Here is a 22,261-nt window from a genome sequence, read left to right on the forward strand (position 1 = left end):
GCTGATGCAAAGGCCAATGATGAGTAGCTGCCATGGAAATGAACAGTCGAACAGATGTGAGTTTAGCAACAGGAGAAAAAGTATCAAAATAGTCCACTCCATAGGTTTGAGCATAACCCTTGGCAACAAGACGGGCCTTTAAGTGAGCAACTGTGCCGTCTGGATTGAATTTAACCGTGAACACCCATTTACACCCGATGGCCTGTTTTCCGGAAGGTAAATCAACCAAGACCCAAGTACCATTCGCAACCAAAGCATTCATCTCTTCTATCATTGCAGCAAGCCAACCAGGATGAGACATCGCTTCTCGAACAGTTTTAGGAATAGTGATAGAATCAAGAGAAGCAATAAAAGAACAAGAAGAAGAGGAGAGATGATTATAAGACACAAAAGAAGTAATAGGAAAAGTACATTGGTGTTTACCTTTACGTAGTGCAATGGGAAGATCATCTGAGATGTCCAGATCTGATGACAAAGATGCAGGTGCAGGACATGAAACAGGAGGTGGAGGAGGGGGGCGCTTGGTGTACACTATAGGAGGCCGAGGGAGTGGTGGAGGTGGTAGAGGTGGTGGAGGTGGTGGAGGTGTAGACATTGTGGGGGTGACGACCAAGGCAGGTGAAGGAACAAGAGACCCGCCAGAACATGGAGCAGGCGCATAGGATGTGATAGAATAAACCAACAAATCATCATCCTCCCCCTGACTAGTAGAAGTAGTGGAAGATGAAAAATAAGGTGTATTTTCTACAAAAGTCACATCAATAGAAACAAGATATTTGTTGAGATCAGGACAGTAACACCTATACCCTTTCTAAAGACGAGAATAACCAAGAAAGGCACACTTTAGTGCCTTAGGGTCTAATTTGGTGACAGATGGACGGACATCGCGAGCAAAACAAACACTACCAAATACTCGCGGAGCAACTGGAAATAATGACTTATTAGGAAAAAGAATTTTAAATGGAATTTCACCATTAAGAACAGAGGAGGGCATGCGATTAATAAGAAAGCATGCCGTGGAAACTGCATCGGCCAAAAAAGGTTTAGGGACTTTCATTTGAAACAAGAGAGCACGTGCAGTTTCAAGAAGATGTCTGTTTTTACGTTCTGCAACACCATTCTGAGGTGCCGTATCAACACAAGAAGTTTCATGAAGCATGCCATTAGAGGTCATATAAGATTGAAATTGAGCAGACATGTACTCTTTGGCATTATCACTTCTCAAAGTACGAATAGATACATTAAATTGAGTTTGAATCTCAGCACAAAAAGCACAGAATATAGAAAACAACTCAGAACGATTTTTCATTAAATATAACCAAGTTAAACGAGAATGATCATCCACAAAAGTAACAAAATACCTGAATCCAGGTTGAGACAGAATAGGAGAAGGACCCGAAACATCAGAATGAACTAACTCAAAAGGAACACTAGCACGTTTATTGACACGTGGACTCAAACTAACACGATGATGTTTGGCAAACTGACATGACTCACATTCTAACGAAGAGAAACTACTATATTGGGGACACAGTTTCTTGAGCAAAGGAAGGGATGGATGACCTAAACGACAATGAGCCTCAAAAGCGGAAGCAACACTCGAACAAGCAATAGAGGTTGGCGGAAGTGGGTCAAGAACATAAAAGCCACCAGATTCATGTCCTTTACCAATAATCTTCTTCGTCATAAGATCCTGAAACAAACAATGATCAGGAAAGAATGAGATGCAACAATTTAGATTACGAACAGAAAGCAAATTAAAGGACAAATCAGGTAAATGTAAGACTGATGATAAAGATAGCATAGGTGTAGGAACAATAGTGTCAGATCCAAGAACAGAAGCTGTTGACCCATCAGCTAAGGTGACAACAGAAGTGGGACTGTGAGACTGAAAAGTGGAAAAGAGACGGGAATTACCTGTCATATGATCTGTGGCACCAGAATCAATGACCCATTTTGAGGATTTGGAAAGAAGGCATGCATTAGAGTTACTTGAATCAGCAATCGCAGTGACAGAAGAAGATGAAGACTTAAGTGTTTCCTGATACCTTGAGAACTTGGCAAATTCATCAGCAAAAATAAGGACCGATTTGTCAGATGCATCACTAGTGCTTGCAATATTGGCAGTGTTGTTGTCGATTCTTAAATTGTAACTTCCTACACTCAAACTTGGTGTGGCCTGGTTTCTTACAATAATTGCACATGATGCTCCCAGAATTTGGTGTGCGGTTATCAGGTCCTTGTGAATTACCTCCTTTAAATCCACTTGGAGTAGAGTTTCTTTCCGGTGCAGAATTATTACGACTCACCAAGGCGCTATTAAGAGGAGTTGAAGAGGTAGTCTCTGTGCGAAGAACACGAGTAAACACATCTTGTAAAGAGGAGACATCAAAACCAGAGAGAACTTGTGAGTTTGTAGAGTCAAATTCAGATGAGAGTCCTGCAAGAAAACTCATAATAGCCATCTGTTCTCGTTGGCGCTGTTGAACTTTTACATCAGGACTAAAGGGTAATAGCACATTAAGTTCTTCATATGTTTTCTTGAAAGCCATAAAATAATTCATAAGAGACTTATCTTGTTTTTCCGCGCGATAAAAAGCTTTGCAAACATCATATATGCGAGAGATGTTGTCTTTGCCAGAATACAAAAACTCCAAGTAACCCATTAGTTCTTTAACCAATTCACAATGATTAATCAAACTAATTACCTCATTATCGATAGAATTTCGAATTTGAAGGAACAAGCGAGCATCCTCACGGAGCCATATTTTCCTTGAATCGTTTGTTTCTTCAGGAGGATCGTCAGTCAAGTGATCATCTCTGTCAATACTCCTCAAATACAGTCAAATCGTCTTACTCCATTCCAAATAATTCGAACCAATCAACTTATGGTCCGTGATTTTAGACATCACGGGAACAACATCAGAAACAACAACTGATTTTGAATCTGATCTTATCTCTGCCATAATCTCAAAAGCAAACACAAAGGACAGAGAAAAAGAACAAAAGAACACCAAAGAATGAACACCCAAACACGAAGAAGACAAACAAATACCGAATTACAACCTAGAACAGATGCGAGTGGGCTTAGAAGAACCCAGTGATGAATCGGCAACAGAACGCCGTCGAAGGCGCCGTCACATGCGCCTCCACGCGCCGGCGCGTGAGCCCCACGCGCAGAAGCTTTAGGCAGCGCGTGAGCCCCACGCGCGAGGAATCCGGCGACCGGACTTCGGGGTTTCGTAGATCGGCGGCTGGGCAACACGGCTGAGTGGGCGGTGAGACTAAATTCGCACTCCAAATAGGGTTTCCGAAAAACCCTAAACTCAAACCCTAATTTTTTTTTTATTAAGAACCCTAATTTCGAATTTCGAATTTTGAATCACAATGCTCTGATACCATGTAGAAAATAGTGATTCGAATTGTGTATTGATTTCATAGAATAATACATATTTATATACAAAGTTAGGAGACATAAAAGGGAAACTACCAAAAAAATAGGAAACTACTAAATATCTACTAAACATCTAATTATTTTACAGCTAATATCTAACAGATCGGAAAGCTGGACAAAAGGGTGAAGATCGTCCAAGATGAAGATGAAGCTCATTTATTTATCTATTTTTGAATTAATTGTTTTAGTTTAAAAAACAATTTGGATTTTGAATTTTTAGTTTGGGATTTTTATCCCTGTTTTCTCATAATATTGCAATACATTTTTTTTATTATTAATAATATTTTATTTTCTATTACAAATAAATTTCATTTTATGAGATTGAGCTTCATTTACTTTATGTTAAACCACAATTACCACATTATATTTATATGTCTGTATGTGTAAGTGTTTTTATTATTGATACAAATTCTATAATATTTACAACTCTTCATAGAGTTATATTAAATAAACACTAGAAGTTATTTCTATGTTTATTAATAATTGTTAATTCTAATACAATTATTGAGAATTTGTCTAATAAAAGGATCTTTTGATCTGATAGGGGTGGAGAAAAGTTAAGAAAACTATGTAGTTCAACGATCTTTTATATCTAATGAACTCTGGATTGTATTCAATTCCACATAATCTCTATAACACTTAGAGAATCATGATCTTTATAACCTTTAGTGGGGGATCATAATCTCTATATACTTAAGGGTGGAATTTATCCACAATACCCTATGTAACACATATTTTCTTTAAACATGGAAGTAATATAATGAATAAGCTATTTCAGTATAAATCCTTGATCTTGATTGTATGTTTCAATTTAGTTTTACTATTGTAGTAAATAATGATACCTATAAAAGTTCTTTGATAATGTATCACACTACCTTAATTGAGTGGGAGAATTTTAAAATTCTTTACCCATGTTCATTTGGTTGACACTTGTGATAGGAACTTAAGAACACTACTGAAAAGCAAATCTAACCATTCATGTGGATAGATATAACTTATCAGAATTATGAGAATAAGATAAAAGAATTCTAGTTCAGTCTATTCGAATGACTTGAGCCAAGATTTCTTAATCCTCATAACATTTTATGGTATCTTAATTTTGATTACTTAATCTCTGGCAAGTATTTTTCACTTCAAATACTAGTCTGCTATGTTGATGATTTAGTCTTCATAGAAACTCATAGTTTCAGACTAATACAATAAGTCACAACTAGATAACTCTCCAAACAATAAGAGGTTAAAAGTTTTATTTAACCAGACATCTGCTATTGAGTGGGAGCTATCTGAGATGTAATCAAATAAGGAACGTTAGAAGATATTCAAGAAAGATTTATGAAAGTGATCTATATGTTAGATATTAAGGAACTGTATATCAGTTATCCTTATATCTACCCCAACTCACTCAAATTTTGAGGTGGTAGTTACTCTGGGGGTGGAGGAGTTATTCTATAATAATTCAAGCTCTACTAGAGAAGATTTATAACTTTGTAAAATTCAAAATTACTAGAAAGTTATTTTACTGAAGAAAAATCTACGTTGTATTATCTCAATTCCATAATTTAAAATATGAGAGATATGTCTTCTATTCATTCAGATGTACTTTAAAACAGTAAGGATTTCAGTATCCCTTGTTGAGTAATGCATATAGTAAAGGATGTTTCATATTATTTTTATGAACTAGTTTCCAGAAGTTTGGGTGGATTCAAATATACTACACTTGATCTGAAGATCAAGACAACAGATTGATTAATTTGCACAGTTTGTTTTATGTTAGTGCAAGTGGGAGTTTGTTGGGTTTTGTGCTCTAAATAAAACCCTTTACAATCTGATTAGTTATCAATATAAGAAATTTGAAGTGATTTATGTTTGCATGAATTTTACACGCTTATGGTTTAATATGTTTATTATATTTATACACAAAATATGTTAAGTCCAGATCATATGTTTATTCACAATTACAATATTGTCAAGACAGTGGAATGTGATTGTGATTATATGATTCAAAAGACTAAGTTCCTATTTCATCATTGTTTTGGATTTACACTAATGTGATAATCAGCGATGATGTGCACTTACACTTGGAGTAAGTGTTATGTTCTTTTCAGGACATTGGTAAAGTATACTAGTTTCGAATGTATGGAGTATACATTGGACTGGACCGATATTGAACTTAGTTAAGATATTATAAACTTACCGTTGTATCCTTCCAAGTCAATATCAGTAGTTGATCTTAAGATTAAAAGAATCTAAATCCTGATATGCTTAGGCTCAACTCAGGAGTGCTATTCATGTTCTTTGATCTATTAGTTAAGCCTACTTTTGGGTCAGGGTGATACGTATATTTTGGGAACATGATAGTATGATTGAGTGGGAGTGCTGAACATAAATATGGAATCTATAGCTTCTACTGGTGTATAGAAGTCAAGTGATGATTCCCTTCGAGCTTAGCTAAATAGAAGTAAATGGATGAGCACTTGTTTAAGTGACTAATTCGTAGATCACTAAACATCATTTACAGGTAGCTAGGGGTTTTAAGGGGCCAAATACGTTGAGGGGTGAAAACGGTAAAATTATCCCATCTCGATGTAAATCATCTATATAGAGGATCTTTGATCACAATAAGATAATAACAATGGTTAAATGAGATAGCATATCTATATCGTGGAACATATAATATGCTCTATATAAGTCTGAGAGTGCAATTCTAAGTTCTAAGAGTGGATTCAACGAGGAATTAATAAGTAGGGATTTACTTAGTAAATTCGGTTCACTTATTGGAAGCTCAGCATATAGATCCATGGTCCCCATTCTAGTTGAGACTATACTACTTGTAAGACTCAATAATTGATTTGTGATTAATCAATTATAATTCTAAAGTTAGACTATGTCTAATTTGTGAATTTTCACTAAGTAGGGGTGAAATTGTAAAGAAAAGAGATTCTAGGTTTATTTATTAATTAAGAGACTCTGTATGTCTAATTAATAATTAAATTAAATGAAAATATTATTTAATAATCTTTTTTAGTTATTAAATAATTAGTTTTGGCATTTAAAAGGTTAGAATTGGAAAATTGGCGTTTTTGAGAAAATAGAAATAAAAATTGTGAAAACTGCAAAATCCAAGTGAGGCCCAATAACACCTGTGGCCGCCCACTTAAGAAGAATTTTCCAATTAATATTTTCATTATTTTAATGCCAAATAATTACTAATCGAAACCTAGTAGTTGCCTATAAATAGAAAGTGATCGCTCAGTCAAATAATAAGTTTTCAATAAGTTTTTCAAGCCTTCTGTTAGAAAATTGTTTTTTTTTTTTCAAAAAAATTGAGCCTTCCACTTCTCTCTCTATAGCCAACCCTATACCTCTCTCTTTTCCTCTTCTCAATTTCGAAACCTTAGTGATAGAGTAGTGCCCACATACTTGTAAGGAGACATTATTCTGCTGCATCAATGTAAGGTTTTCTTAACTTTATATGTGTTTAATTATCGTTTTAGAAAGTTCATATTTAGGGTATTAAACAACATACTTGTTAGTAGATCTAAGATCCTGGTAAAATAAATTCCAACAAAGTGTTCTATCATCTTATTCGTTACAAGATGATCCCACTGCCTCTGTTGTCTTAACACAACCGAAGAGGTCAATACCATTTAGTTTTCTTAGACATAGTTCACGGTACCTTGTCGTAGTGGGAGAGTTTCTAGGAACTCACTCTTCTGATTACTTGGAAGACACTGGTGATTAAAATCCATTATGAGTTTAAACAAGTAATTGATTGTCAAGATAAGAAACTAAGAAGAAAGCGAAGAGAACTATGGTTTAATCCATTCACATGGAGTAACCTAAAGTTTTCTATTACAAGGACATAAAAGGAAATTTTCGTTAATAAGTCTATTCAATGGACTTAACAAAACTTCCTGTTCCTAGTATTATAGGTTTGAGTTTATCTAAACCTATGGCTTGTGGTATACCTGGTAATTATTTACTCTAAGGCAAGCAACTTACTTTAGTAAGATGCTGAAGCATTTTCTTTCCAATGGAAATCTATAGAAGCTTCACAACTTCTAAGCATAGATTTTATTTATCTAAGGAAAAGTCTCAACTATTCCAGAAAAGATAAAGCCATGGAAGAATTTCTTAAATCAATAGTGAGAGGTCTCAGATATGCTTTTGTATGCCTTAGACCAGACACCTGTTGTTGAGTGGGAGTAATGAGTAGGTATCAGAGTAATCCAAGAGAGGAACATTGGAAGACAATCAAGTAAATCTTAAGATTAAGAATAGGAACTATATGTTAGTCAATAAAGGTGTGTTTAAAACTCTTAGACTACACCACATTAGATTTCAAGACTTGCCTTTGTGCTAGAAAGTCTGCTGATAAGATGGTGATTACTCTGGGGGTGGAGTAGTGACTTTGGAGAAGTGTAAAAACCTATCTTAAATCTCTTAGTCTACCAGAAAGAGACTGAATGTTAAAGTTGCAGGAAAGATACTTATTCAGTCTAAGGAAAGTTCTATACAATTGTGGCACCTTCAAACTTGTCTTAACTACTAGTGTTATTTCCTGAATAACCAAAAGTAGTTGCCAAAGGTATAGAATCCAGTATCCCAAAAGAGTAGACATATAGAGAGGAATTTCACAATATCAAGGATTTTGTGATTAAGGGAAAGTAATGGTGGAGAAAAGGTTGTTGTTAATTCAACCTGTCAGATCCTATTACGAGGAGTTTACTACTACTACACTTGATTTGTATATCAAGGTGTTAATGATTATTTGACATGCACATTTTGTTTTATATTAGTGCAAGTGTGAGTTTGTTGGGTTTTGTGCCCTAAATAAAACCCATTTCAATATAATCAGATTTACTTATTAATAAAGATCAGAAATAACATTTTTATGGTGCATGGTTCACATGATTTATTTCATGATTATATACATATAATGTATGAATTCTTTTTAAGTCCAGAACATATGAATTTGTTAAAGATTATAGTGTTGTCAGCACAGTGGAATATAATCTTAATTATATGTTCGAAAGTTTATTCCCTGATTTGTCAGAACACTAGATTTAGACTGACATGGTATAATCAGCGATAGGTATCCTTACACCTTGGAAAAGTGTTATGTCCTTTCCAGGACATTGGTAAAGTTTACGAGTATCGGATGTATGGAGTATACATCGGAAGGGACCGATATTGAACTTTGATTAGATATATTAAAACTTACCGTAATATCTATTCAATTCAATATCACCTGTTGATCCTAAATCAAATGACCTAAATCCTGATATGGTTAGGTTCGACCGCAAGAGTACTATACATGTTCTTTGATTTGTTAGTTAAGCCTACTTTTGGGTCAGGGTGATACGTACATTTTGGGAACAGGATAGTATAATTGAGTGGGAGCGCTACCATAAATATGGAATCTATAACTTCTATAGGAATTTAGAAGTGAAACGATGATATCCTTCGAGCTTGGCTAAACAGAGATAAATGGTGGAGATCTCATTTCACTTTGCTGAAATATCATTTATACGGAGCTAAGTGTTTTAAGGATAAAATACATTGAAGGTGTAACGGTAACTTTGTGCCTTTTCAATGTAGATCATCTGTTAGAGGGTCATTGATCACATTAGGGTTATAACAATGGATAACTAATGACGTGTCTATATCATGGAACATATAGAGCGTTCTATATGACTGAGAGTGCAATTCTAAGTTCTAAGTGTGGATTCAACAAGGAATTAATAAGTTAGGGAATTTACTTGGTAAATTCAGTTCGACTTATTGGAGGCTCGGTTATATAGACCCATGGTCCCCATACTAGTTGAAACCATACTGCTTGTAAGACTCAGTTAATTGATTTTAATTAATCAATTATAATTCTAAAGTTAGACTATGTCTACTTTATGAATTTTCACTAAGCAAGGGCGAAATTGTAAAGAAAAGAGATTCTAGGTTTATTTATTAATTAAGAGACTTTATATGTCTTATTAATAAATATATTAAATGACAATATTATTTAATAATTATTTTTTAGTTATTAAATAATTAGAATTGGCATTTAAATGGTTAAATTGGAAAATTGGCATTTTGAGAAAATGGGATTGAAAAATAACAAAATGGAAAAGTTGCAAAGTGAGGCCCAATTTCCTTATCTGGCCGCCCACTATGCATAGGCTTTTACCATTTAGTTTTCCATTATTTTAATGCCATACAATTCTAACCTAAACCTAGATGGCATTCTATAAATAGAAAGTGTTGGCTTTAGGAAACTATGTCTTTGCATATTTTTCCTTTCAGAAAAAACTATGCGCCACCCTTTCTCTCTATTTTCCTCTCTTCAATTTTGAAATCCTTGAGTGATAGAGTAGTGCTCACACACATCCAGTGGTATCTTAATCATAGTCTGTAAGACTGTGGAGAATCACCATCAAAGAAGGAGAGAAAGAGATCCAGATTTAGATCTTGATTATGCTCTGCTACAGAAAGGAAACAAGGTTTTCTTAAACTCTTATGTGTTTTTTTTCATTGTTTTAGAATTCATATTAGGATGTTAATGAAACATACTTGATAGTAAATCTAGATCCTGGTAAAATATTTCCAACAAAAACAACTAAAGTAAAAATTAACTCACATAAACCAGTTACCTAGATAACTAAAATAAAAATTAAATTGTAACACCCTAACTAACATAGGCGTATTACGTGATTTTTAAACATGTTGTGCAGCTCGTTGCTAATCAACAAGGTTTATGGAAAAACGTGATTAATTAAAATTTTGCTTTTTAATTAAACTTATAAAACAATATTACAAAAGACTCGGGATCCCGATTATAAAATCATTTACAAAAATATTTAACTGTTTAACTGATACACAAAATAAATGTCGTCTAACGACCAGTTACAAAAAAATCAGCCTCGCTGTCCGATGATCGTACACTCCAGGCCTAACCGCCCCGACATGTACAATCTTCACAAGCTCGCTCACGGTCCATCAGCTTTAGCCTTGCCTTTGCCTACACATAAACGTAAAACTGTGAGTCAACAGACTCAGTAAGAAAAGCATAATAATATTCATACATAATCCCGGTCATGATCAGGCGCCCATACCCCTGATCATAACCCTAACTGCCGTGTCCAACACGATACTGAGTCCCGCTACTCCTGTGTCCAACACGGTACTGAGCCACTACTGCCATGTCCAACATGGTACTGAGTTTTGAACGTTCATAGGGACGGTACTATTGACAAGTATCCTCCTGATCGGTCGAACCGGTCATACTCCGGCTGCTGGTCATACTCCAGCCTGTACCGACGGGATAGGTCAATAGTACGGAACCACCAACCAAGTGCCAGACTGATCGGTCGAACCGGTCATACTCCGGCTGCTGGTCATACTACAGCCTGTACCGACGTGACAGGGTTGGATGGTTCGAAGCCAACATACATAACTAATGTAATCTAACAGGCTTCCTACATGTACGCTAAACATGTAATCTACATATGCATACTGTTATACTAATCTTACCTGGATTCCGAATTCAGGTGTGCCGATCAACCTGACTGGAACTTTAGCTGAGCGGCGGATTACAGGCTCCTAAACCATAAAAATCACAACACTATAAGTGACACGCTAAATCACTTCCCGGGGACTTAAACTAGGAACTAAAAGTTTCCCTATCGATAAAAAACATGGCAATACCCCCTAAAACATAAAAACGAGGAAAAACACGGGTTCTGAAAATTCCCCAACCGGTAGACCGGTTCTGCAACCGGAATTCCTTCGGGAATTATCGGATTTTCATCCGGAATTCCGGTTGCACAACCGAAATTCCGGTTCCTCGCAAGAATTTTTCAAAAATTCCTAACTCAATCAAATCAAACCCAATTCAAACCAAACCTTCCAGACCTGCTCTAAATACCCCAAAGAGCATTTTCAAAGCATTAAAATAGCCCAGAAACCACAAAATATGTCATTGGAGCTCAAGCTTTGAGTTCTAAACTCAAACTTGAGCAAAACCACCTAACATGCATTCAAACCAACTTAATTCTACTTAATCAAGCTTAACTAAGCCTCTGAAAACAATTAGAAACAATAACAACAACACAGAAACAAATTCACTACATTTCTTCAAAAATCACATATTTTACCTAGAAAACTCAAAGCTTTACACAACCTATCTAACATGCTTTCAAAACCACTTAAATAACCCTAATCTAACAAGCTTTAAACTACAGAAATCAAGAACAAACTTACAGCAGCCACAGCAACTAACAATTAAGCATGCATCAACAATACTCATCATTTTTTTCCAAGAAACAAAGAAATAAAGTTAGAGAGACATACCACAACAAAGGATTACTTGAATATAGGTTGAAACTAGCTGAAAATCAAAGCAAAAATCCAGCTTCAAGCACACCCAAACCTAGCCGAAAAGAGAGAAAGGTTGAGAGAGTTTTCTTTTTCAAAATTTTCTATTTTTTTGCTAAGTGTTGAAAATGAGAAGAAAAAATGAATAAATGCCACTTAAACCATTTTATTTCAGCCACTAATTAAACAAATAACATTTATTTTTCAGTAATAAATTCACAAAAGACAAAACACTAATGGGGCAAAAAGACCATTTTGCCCCTCCACCACAAAACCACATAAATCATACTAAAGGGGTATTTTTGGGAAATTCTAAATTCCCGGCCATTCCCGACATTCCCAATGTCTAAAAACCCGTCCCAAACTACTAACATACTAAGTTGTGATTTCTACTGAGCCAAACGCCAAGTTCCAAAATACCGGGCACCGGAAATGCAAAATATGAAAACTACCGAATAACATAACCATGCATTTCTGAATTCCATAAATAACAGCATAATAAATTATTTAAATAGCTATAAATAATTTTCATAATTAATCAAGATTAACTGATAATTTCCAAATTAAACTAAGCGGGCTTTACAACTATCCCCCCTTAAAAGGATTTCGTCCCCGAAATCTAACCTGAATAACTCTGGATATTGAGCTCTCATATCTGACTCTAGCTCCCAGGTGGCTTCCTCCACCTTACTGTTTCTCCAGAGAACCTTGACCAATGCTATGGTCTTATTCCGAAGGACTTTATCCTTTCTATCCAGGATCTGCACTGGCTGTTCCTCATAAGTCATGTCTGGCTGTAGCTCAAGACTCTCATAACTGAGTATATGAGAGGAATCTGAAACGTATTTTCTCAACATCGAGACATGGAATACGTTGTGAACTGCTGATAAGGCTGGAGGCAATGCTAACCGATATGCCACTTGACCTATCTTCTCGAGAATCTCGAAAGGTCCTGTAAATCTAGGGCATAACTTGCCTCTTTTCCCGAAACGTTTGATTCCCTTCATCGGAGATACCCGTAAAAACACATAGTCCCCTACTTGGAACTCAACATCTCTGCGTTTCGGATCTGCGTAACTCTTCTGTCTGCTCTGTGAGGCAAGCATTCTAGCTTTTATCTTCTCTATTGCCTCATTGGTCCGTTGCACTGACTCTGGACCTAAGTATTTCCTCTCCCCTGTCTCATCCCAATGGATGGGAGATCTACATTTCCTACCGTATAACAGTTCATAGGGAGCCATCCCTATCGTACTTTGATAACTGTTGTTGTAAGAAAATTCTATCAACGGTAGATATTTATTCCATGAGCCTTCAAAATCCATAACACAGGCTCGCAACATGTCCTCCAATATCTGAATTGTCCTTTCGGACTGACCATCTGTCTGAGGATGGAATGCTGTACTGAATTTCAGCTTTGTACCCATTGCTCGTTGCAAACTTTGCCAAAATTTGGAGGTGAACTTCGGATCCCTGTCCGAAACTATAGACTTCGGTACTCCGTGAAGTCTTACGATCTCCCTAACATACAATTCTGCCAACTGATCCACTGTGAATGTTGTTCTAACCGGTAGAAAATGAGCAGATTTCGTAAATCGATCCACCACTATCCAGATGGAATCAAATAAACCCGTGGTCCTAGGTAACCCGACCACAAAATCCATCGTAATATCTTCCCATTTCCATTCTGGTAGGGTTAGAGGCTGCAACAACCCTGCTGGTCTCTGATGTTCAGCCTTAATCTGCTGACAAGTGAGGCATCTCGATACGAATTCTACCAAATTCTTCTTCATACCGCTCCACCAGAAGTACGGTTTCAAATCTTTGTACATCTTAGTGGTGTCGGGATGCAGAGAATACGGGGTAGAATGAGCCTCCTCAAAGATCTCATTTCTAAGTTCCACACTGTTCGGAACACAAACCCTGGCTTTATACAAAAGCATCCCACTGTCTGACACTGAAAAGTCCTTGGCTTGACCAGCCAACGCCTCATCTCAGACCTTTACTAACTCTGGATCTGTCATCTGAGCGACTTTTATTCTTTCCAACAGATCAGATTGCAGCGTTAAGTTGTGAAGCTGACCTACCACAAACTCAATGCTGGATCTAACCATATCCTCTGCTAGCTGAGGTGAGATCTGAACCATACTAGCTACTTGCCCGGGACCCTTTCTGCTCAGGGCATCGGCAACTACATTGGCTTTTCCGGGGTGATAGAGGATCTCACAATCATAATCCTTCACTAATTCCAACCAACGCCTTTGTCTCATATTCAAATCCTTCTGAGTAAAGAAATATTTGAGACTCTTATGGTCGGTATAGATCTCACACTTTTCCCCGTAAAGATAATGCCGCCAAATCTTCAATGCGAAAACCACCGCGGCCAACTCTAGGTCATGAGTCGGGTATCGCTGTTCATAATCCTTTCACTGACAGGAGGCATAAGCGACGACCCGATCGGCTTGCATCAATACACATCCCAAACCCTGTTTGGATGCGTCACAATATACTACGAACTTCTCCTTGTCCGAAGGCAAAGCTAGCACTGGAGCGGTAATCAACCTCTGTTTTAGCTCCTGAAAACTAGCTTCGCACTTGTCTGACCAAATAAATCGCTGATTCTTCCTTGTAAGCTCGGTTAGGGGCATTGAAATTTTAGAGAACCCTTCGACGAACCTACGGTAGTACCCAGCTAAACCCAAGAAGCTTCTAATCTCTGTCACTGTCTTCGGTCTCGGCCAATCCCTGATGGATTCGATCTTCCCGGGATCCACCTTGATCCCATCTTTGCTCACAATGTGCCCTAGGAAGGACACCTGAGATAGCCAGAACTCACATTTCTTTAACTTGGCATAAAGTTTATGTTCTCGAAGCCGTTGTAGTACCATCTGAAGATGCAACTCATGCTCCTCTTCTGATTGAGAGTACACGAGGATGTCGTCGATAAACACAATCACACAGATATCGAGGAAATCCTTGAATACTCTATTCATCAGGTCCATGAATGCTGCAGGAGCATTGGTTAGTCCGAATGACATAACCAGAAACTCGTAATGTCCATACCTAGTGCGGAAAGCCGTCTTCGGAATGTACTCCTCTCGGATTCTCAACTGATGATAACCCGAACGGAGATCAATCTTAGAAAAGACCGTTTTCCCCTGAAGCTGATCGAACAAGTCATCGATCCTAGGTAATGGATATTTATTCTTCACCGTCAGCTTGTTCAATTCCCTGTAGTCGATGCACATCCTCATAGATCCATCCTTCTTCTTGACGAATAAAACCGGGGCTCCCTAGGGTGACACACTGGGCCGAATGAACCCTATGTCAAGCAACCCTTGGAGCTGAATCTTTAATTCCTTAAGTTCAGCTGGAGCCATTCTATAAGGGGCTTTGGAAACCGGTTCCACCCCTGGTGCCAAGTCTATCACGAAGTCAATCTCCCGCTGAGGTGGTAACCCTGGAAGTTCTTCGGGAAAAACATCCAAAAATTCCCGAACCACCCTGATGTCCTCTGGCCGAAAGGTATCTGGCCAAGTGGTGTCCACCATCACGGCCAGAAACCCTAAACAACCGCCGTGCAACAATTCTCTAGCTGACATAGCCGAGATCACCGGGATCCGAGATCCCTGAACTAAACCAACAAATACAAATGGTTCCTCACTTTCTGGTTTGAAGACCACCATCTTCCTTTTACAATCAATGCTCGCCGAATATTTAGATAGGAAATCCATTCCTAAAATAATATCAAATTCGACTAAACTCATCTCTATCAGATCAGCACTTAACTCTCTACCATCTATCCTGATTGGCATAGACCTAATCCACCTATTGGAGATAACCAATTCTCCGCCAGGTAACAGGGTTCCAAACCCTGATTCATATCTATCATACGGTCTACCCAATTTACTAAAGACTCTGGCCGCCACATAAGAATGTGTAGCCCCAGAATCAAACAGCACTGAATATAGCGAGTTGTTAACAGAAAGCTGACCTGTGACAACTGATGGGCTGCCATCTGCATCAGCCTGCGTGATAGCGAACACCCTGGCTGGAGTGGGTATCGCTGGAGCTCTCGGTGCCTCTGATCGGAGCTGGGGACAGTCTCTCTTGAAGTGTCCGGGCATGCCACAGTGAAAGCATCGCTGACCTTTGCACTCACCCCGATGGTGCCTCTTGCAGCTAGGGCACTCGGGATAGGAGAAACGGGTCTCAGTACCACCAGGACGACTCCCTTTGTTCTGGTTCCCTCGGAACCTCTTGTTCTGACTCGAGCCACCGGAAGCAGTGGGTGCTCTCTTCCTCTGGTCAATGGCCGAACCGCTACTCCCCCTGCTAAAGCCTGATGCAGGAGAGGTAGGAGCCCCGCCACTCACCGGAGTACTAGCTGACTCCGACATACACCCAACTGCGCCCTCAGCTAGTAGTGCCTTCTCCACCATCTGAGCATAGGTGGTGCTGTCGTCCGTGGTAATCATCAAGTCATGCCTGATCTTGGAATTCAACCCGTCCAGATACTTCTCCTTCTTGCTGAAGTCGGTCGGCACAATTCCCGAGGCTAACCTCGCCAACCGATCAAACTGAGTAGTATACTCAGTGACGCTCATATTCTCACTCTGGGTCAGGTGAGCGAACTCTTTCCTCTTGGCGCTTCTGACCGCCTCGTTGTAGTATTTTGCGTTAAAGAGTTCCTGGAACCTTTCCCAGGTCATGGTGGTGACGTCATGGATCTGAGACACCATGTCCCACCAGACCAGAGCGTCCTCCTGAAACTTGAATGTGGCGCACACCACTCTGTCGTTACCGGTGACACCCATAAAATTCAGGATCTTGGTAATCACCGTCAGCCACTGCTCGGCTTTCATCACGTCCGGACCTCCCAGGAAAACCGGAGGTGCTTGCTTCCGGAACCGCTCATACAGAGGTTCCAATCTATGGGCCGCCACTACTATCTCGGCCTGGGCAGCTGGGGCAGGTGCCACTGGAACTATGGGCACTGGAACTGCAGGAGCACCCTGCTGTCTCAACCTCTGAATCTCGAGGTCTTGCTCTTCGATCCGGGCTTACATTTCTGCAAACCGCAACTCCCAATTCTGGGCTCCCTGATCGGCTGGGGGAGCCTGGGCAGCCTGTGGTGGGTTCTCATCACCCCGACCACGTGCCCTGCATCGGGGACCTCTACCTCGGCCCCTAACAGGTGGGGGAAACTGAGCTCCCTGTCCTTGGTTCGACCGTACAAAGTTGCCCTGACTCCTGGTAGTCCGCCTGGCGTCCATCTGATTAGAACCGCCTGTAGAAACCAAGAGTTGGCATATCAGGTCGTATTCAAGGAGAGCTTACTAATGCCGCTTAATTTGGAAATTAAAAACGAAACATGCGCCTATTCTACTGTCAGGCTACTAACATGCTTCCTAACAGGCTTTTCTTTTTCATAACTGAATAAAATAAACTACTAAGGCAATAAAGGCTTACTGAACCGTGAAACGAGCTAACTGCTGATGATGATTGTACATGTCGTGACGATCTTCGGAAGACAACCTGGCGGCTCTGATACCAAATTGTAACACCCTAACTAACATAAGCGTATTACGTGATTTTTAAACATGTTGTGCAGCTCGTTGCTAATCAACGAGGTTTATGGAAAAACGTGATTAATTAAAATTTTGCTTTTTAATTAAACTTATAAAACAATATTACAAAAGACTCGGGATCCCGATTATAAAATCATTTACAAAAAGATTTAACTGTTTAACTGATACACCAAATAAATGTCGTCTAACGACCAGTTACAAAAAAATCAGCCTCGCTGTCCCGATGATGGTACGCTCCAGGCCTAACCGCCCCGACATGTACAATCTTCACAAGCTCGCTCACGGTCCATCAGCTTTAGCCTTGCCTTTGCCTACACATAAACGTAAAACTGTGAGACGACATACTCAGTAAGAAAAGCATAATAATATTCATACATAATCCCGGTCATGATCAGGCGCCCATAGCCCTGATCATAACCCTAACTGCCGTGTCCAACACGATACTGAGTCCCGCTACTGCCGTGTCCAACACGGTACTGAGCCACTACTGCCATGTCCAACATGGTACTGAGTTTTGAACGTTCATAGGGACGGTACTATTGACAAGTATCCTCCTGATCGGTCGAACCGGTCATACTCCGGTTGCTGGTCATACTCCAGCCTGTACCGACGGGATAGGTCAATAGTACGGAACCACCAACCAAGTGCCAGCCTGATCGATCGAACCGGTCATACTCCGGCTGCTGGTCATACTCCAGCCTGTACCGACGTGACATGGTTGGATGGTTCGAAGCCAACATACATAACGAATGTAATCTAACAGGCTTCCTACATGTACGCTAAACATGTAATCTACATATGCATATTGTTATACTAATCTTACCTGGATTCCGAATTCAGGTGTGCCGGTCAACCTGACTGGAACTTTAGCTGAGCGGCGGATTACAGGCTCCTAAACCATAAAACTCACAACACTATAAGTGACACGCTAAATCACTGCCCGGGGCCTTAAACTAGGAACTAAAAGTTTCCCTATCGATAAAAAACATGGCAATACCACCTAAAACATAAAAACGAGGAAAAACACGGGTTCTGAAAATTCCCCAACCAGTAGACCGGTTCTGCAACCGGAATTCCGGTTCTGGGAATTACTGGACCCTCATCCGGAATTCCGGTTGCACAACCGGAATTCCGGTTCCTCGCAGGAATTTTTCAAAAATTCCTAACTCAATCAAATCAAACCCAATTCAAACCAAACCTTCCAGACCTGCTCTAAATACCCCAAAGAACATTTTCAAAGCATTAAAATAGCCTGGAAACCACAGATACAAAATATGCCATTGGAGCTTAGGATTTGAGTTCTAAACTCAAACTTGAGCAAAACCACCTAACATGCATTCAAACCAACTTAATTCTACTTAATCAAGCTTAACTAAGCCTCTGAAAACAATTAGAAACAATAACAACAACACAGAAACAGATTCACTACATTTCTTCAAAAATCACATATTTTACCTAGAAAACTCAAAGCTTTACACAACCTATCTAACATGCTTTCAAAACCACTTAAATAACCCTAATCTAACAAGCTTTAAACTACAGAAATCAAGAACAAACTTACAGCAGCCACATCAACTAACAATTAAGCATGCATCAACAATACTCATCATATTTTTCCAAGAAACAAAGAAATAAAGTTAGAGAGACATACCACAACAAAGGATTACTTCAATATAGGTTGAAACTAGCTGAAAAATCAAAGCAAAAATCCAGCTTCAAGCACACCCAAACCCAGCCGAAAAGAGAGAAAGGTTGAGAGAGTTTTCTTTTTCAAAATTTTCTATTTTTTTGCTAAGTGTTGAAAATGAGAAGAAAAAATGAATAAATGCCACTTAAACCATTTTGTTGCAGCCACTAATTAAACAAATAACATTTATTTTTCAATAATAAATTCACAAAAGACAAAACACTAATGGGTCAAAAAGACCATTTTGCCCCTCCACCACAAAACCACATAAATCATACTGTTGCCCCTGAATTCGCCCAAAATACGTGGACCAGTCGAATAGGGACACGTGGATCAGATAACTTGTAAATATTTGATAAGTCTTTGTACGCCACAAGGAAGCACCCTGGGCATAGGTCCCGGAGGAGGCACCCGGAGTACAAGGTACTCCCGGAAGCTCGCATAGCATGAAGCCTCTCCGGGTTGTGTCAGGCCTCTCCTGAGCAATCAAGTCGCATTTAATGCCGCATGGGAGGAAGCGTGTTGGGACTGTAACACGCAATAAAGTCTGACGGCACAACCCCCAAACAGCAGCGCCACAGTAATGATCATTTAAGTCTAGCGACGGCTACTCTGCGAAGAGTCACGTCAATCACATGGCAAAAAGGACATTCCTCATAAAAACCCTACAGCACCTAGGGATTTTACCATGCATCACCCATGGTATATTCATTGGGAATACCCAACTTTATGGATACTTACAGATACGTTTGTAAGAACAATTCTAGGGATTACCCCACAAAAACACTATAAAGACCCCCTCAAAGCTCATTTAATGGGGTCGAGAATCTTGGGTTGCATATAAGCAAGAAGAGCAAATACTCACCAAGAACATTCTCTGTATTTATGAGGACAACATTCCCTCAAGTGTGGAATCTGTATTGAATACATCCATTAATAACAAGGACTCGTGGACTAAGGCTCATTAACGCCCCAACCACGTAAAAATCCTCATCTTGCTTTCTTACAGCTCCCTACTATAATCATATTTTAATAGTTGCCGAAAATCTCGGTCAACATTTTGGTGCTTTCATTGAGAGCTGAGGAAAGCTGCTACGTAACAAGCATTTGACTTCACAAGAATGGTGGAGACAAGAAGTACACGTCAGCCTCGCCCTCTGGAAGATGCTCAAGATCCAAATGAGGAAGATGTGGCCTCAAGAGCGGTAAAGGAGTCCGAGGAAGAAGAAGAAATAGTCCCCGACGAGGACTACGAGGGGAACTTCGACGAGTATGCCTATGACGAAGGAAGTTACTCAGAGGTGGTGCTTCTCAGACAAAAAGCTATCGATCATGAAGCCGAGATCGAAGCTCAGAAAGCGCAAAACCAGAAAATGCAGGAAGTGATGCTAGCCATGCAGAAAGCCATGGAGGCAGCTGGTATTCACGTGCACCCCAAGGCAATGACTGCTGGGCTCAACAGAGAGCCAGCGACGTCTTCGCCTAATTCCCAACAGCAAAAATCTAGGGAACCTAGCCCTATAAGGTACCCTGCTGAGGAAAATCAAACAAAAAACCCTACTTCTACGCCTGGGCGAAAGAAGAAGGTGCAGGATCCGCGAAGGGTCCGCTCGGATTTCCCTAAAGGGAAAGGTCCGCAGAGGGGCAAGCCCCAAAAAGGGAGTCTTGGCCCTCAAGATCGAGGGGACCCGAAAAGCGTTTCTGTGCACCAGGAACCAGGGGGTAGAGGGAGAAGAGGACAGAGATGTCCTCCCACTGATCTGAGAAATCAAATCAATGGGAATCAAGGTGACCTCCGGGACCACCTTGACCAAAAAAGATATGGGCCCGCGGTTTCCACGGGTACGTTAAACGAAGGGATTATGGCGGAGCTCGCCATACTTCGAAAAGACATTGCTCGAGTCTCCCGGAGGCAAAAGGGAGACGACTCCGACTCGGACAGCGAGGATCGGGAGCCATGTGCCAAGCACATCCTGGAGGCGGAGCTCCCTAAAAACTTCAAGATGCCTGAAATGGCGGCATATACCGGGAACTCCGATCCCAGTGACCACCTCTCACGGTTCAACCGTGTCATGACAGTCATGCGGGTCAGCAATGACGCTAAATGCCTGTGCTTCCCACTCACTCTGAGTGGGTCAGCGGAGGAATGGTTCAAAAAGCTGGAACCAGGATGCGTGGGCTGTTGGAACAAACTCCAAACCAACTTTCGGAGACAGTTTGTCGCCGCCAGAAAGGTTAACTTGGAGGTTAGTGCCTTGACCAATATCAAGCAACTACCCACCGAGACCTTGAAGAATTACATCAAGAGGTTCCGAGAGGAAGCCTCGAAGACCAAGAAGGTTGATGACGGACAACAGCTTGCACTTCTCCAAGCAGGAATCCGTACTGGGACTCCCTTCTGAATGAGTTGCAGCAAGAAGGTGCCGCTAGCCTCCAGGACTTCCAGAAAAGAGTCCAAAAGTATATTAACCTCGAAGAAGCCCAGATCGTGGCTTATGGAGGCTATTATCCCACCGGGATAGCAGGGTACGTGCCAGGAGTGTCGCCCTCGGGTACTGCCCTGACCGCAGCTCCACAAGTGAGCGGCATACAGTTCTCTGCTACCCCCGGATACAGCGAGGGCCAAGCTTTGGCGCCAGCATCTTCCCATTATGGAAACCCGTCCGGAGTGAATGGACAAGCTCCTTCACAGGCTGCCCCGACTGCTAGCTTAACAGGCCCTACCCAAGGGTTGAGGAGCAAAAGGTCCTCCAAAGGCAGCACCCAAACGGGAGAGAAGCGCCAGAAGAAGGGGTACACACCCCAATATACTCAGTACACGGAGCTATCGGACTCCCAGGAACGTGTGTACTTTGCCACTAGGAAAAATACGCACTACCGGAGACCATAGCCATTGTACAAAGATAGCTCCCGGAGAGATCCGAGTAAAAGATGCGAGTACCACAACGACATTGGTCATAGCACCAATGAGTGTAAGAATCTCAAAGACGAGATTGAAAATCTAATCCGTTTGGGCCACCTCTATGAGTGGATCAAAAATAGGTTGCCCCACCTTAATCCGGGGCAGGTGGCCGGGGGTATGCCTCCGGGAACACAAGGGGGTACAGCAGGAGTATTGGCTCCAGCTGCTCCCGCAGGTGACGCCCAGCATATTCCCGGGCT

Source organism: Cannabis sativa, chromosome 3 (genome assembly GCF_029168945.1).
Source record: "Cannabis sativa cultivar Pink pepper isolate KNU-18-1 chromosome 3, ASM2916894v1, whole genome shotgun sequence".
In the NCBI taxonomy this organism is placed as follows: Eukaryota; Viridiplantae; Streptophyta; class Magnoliopsida; order Rosales; family Cannabaceae; genus Cannabis; species Cannabis sativa.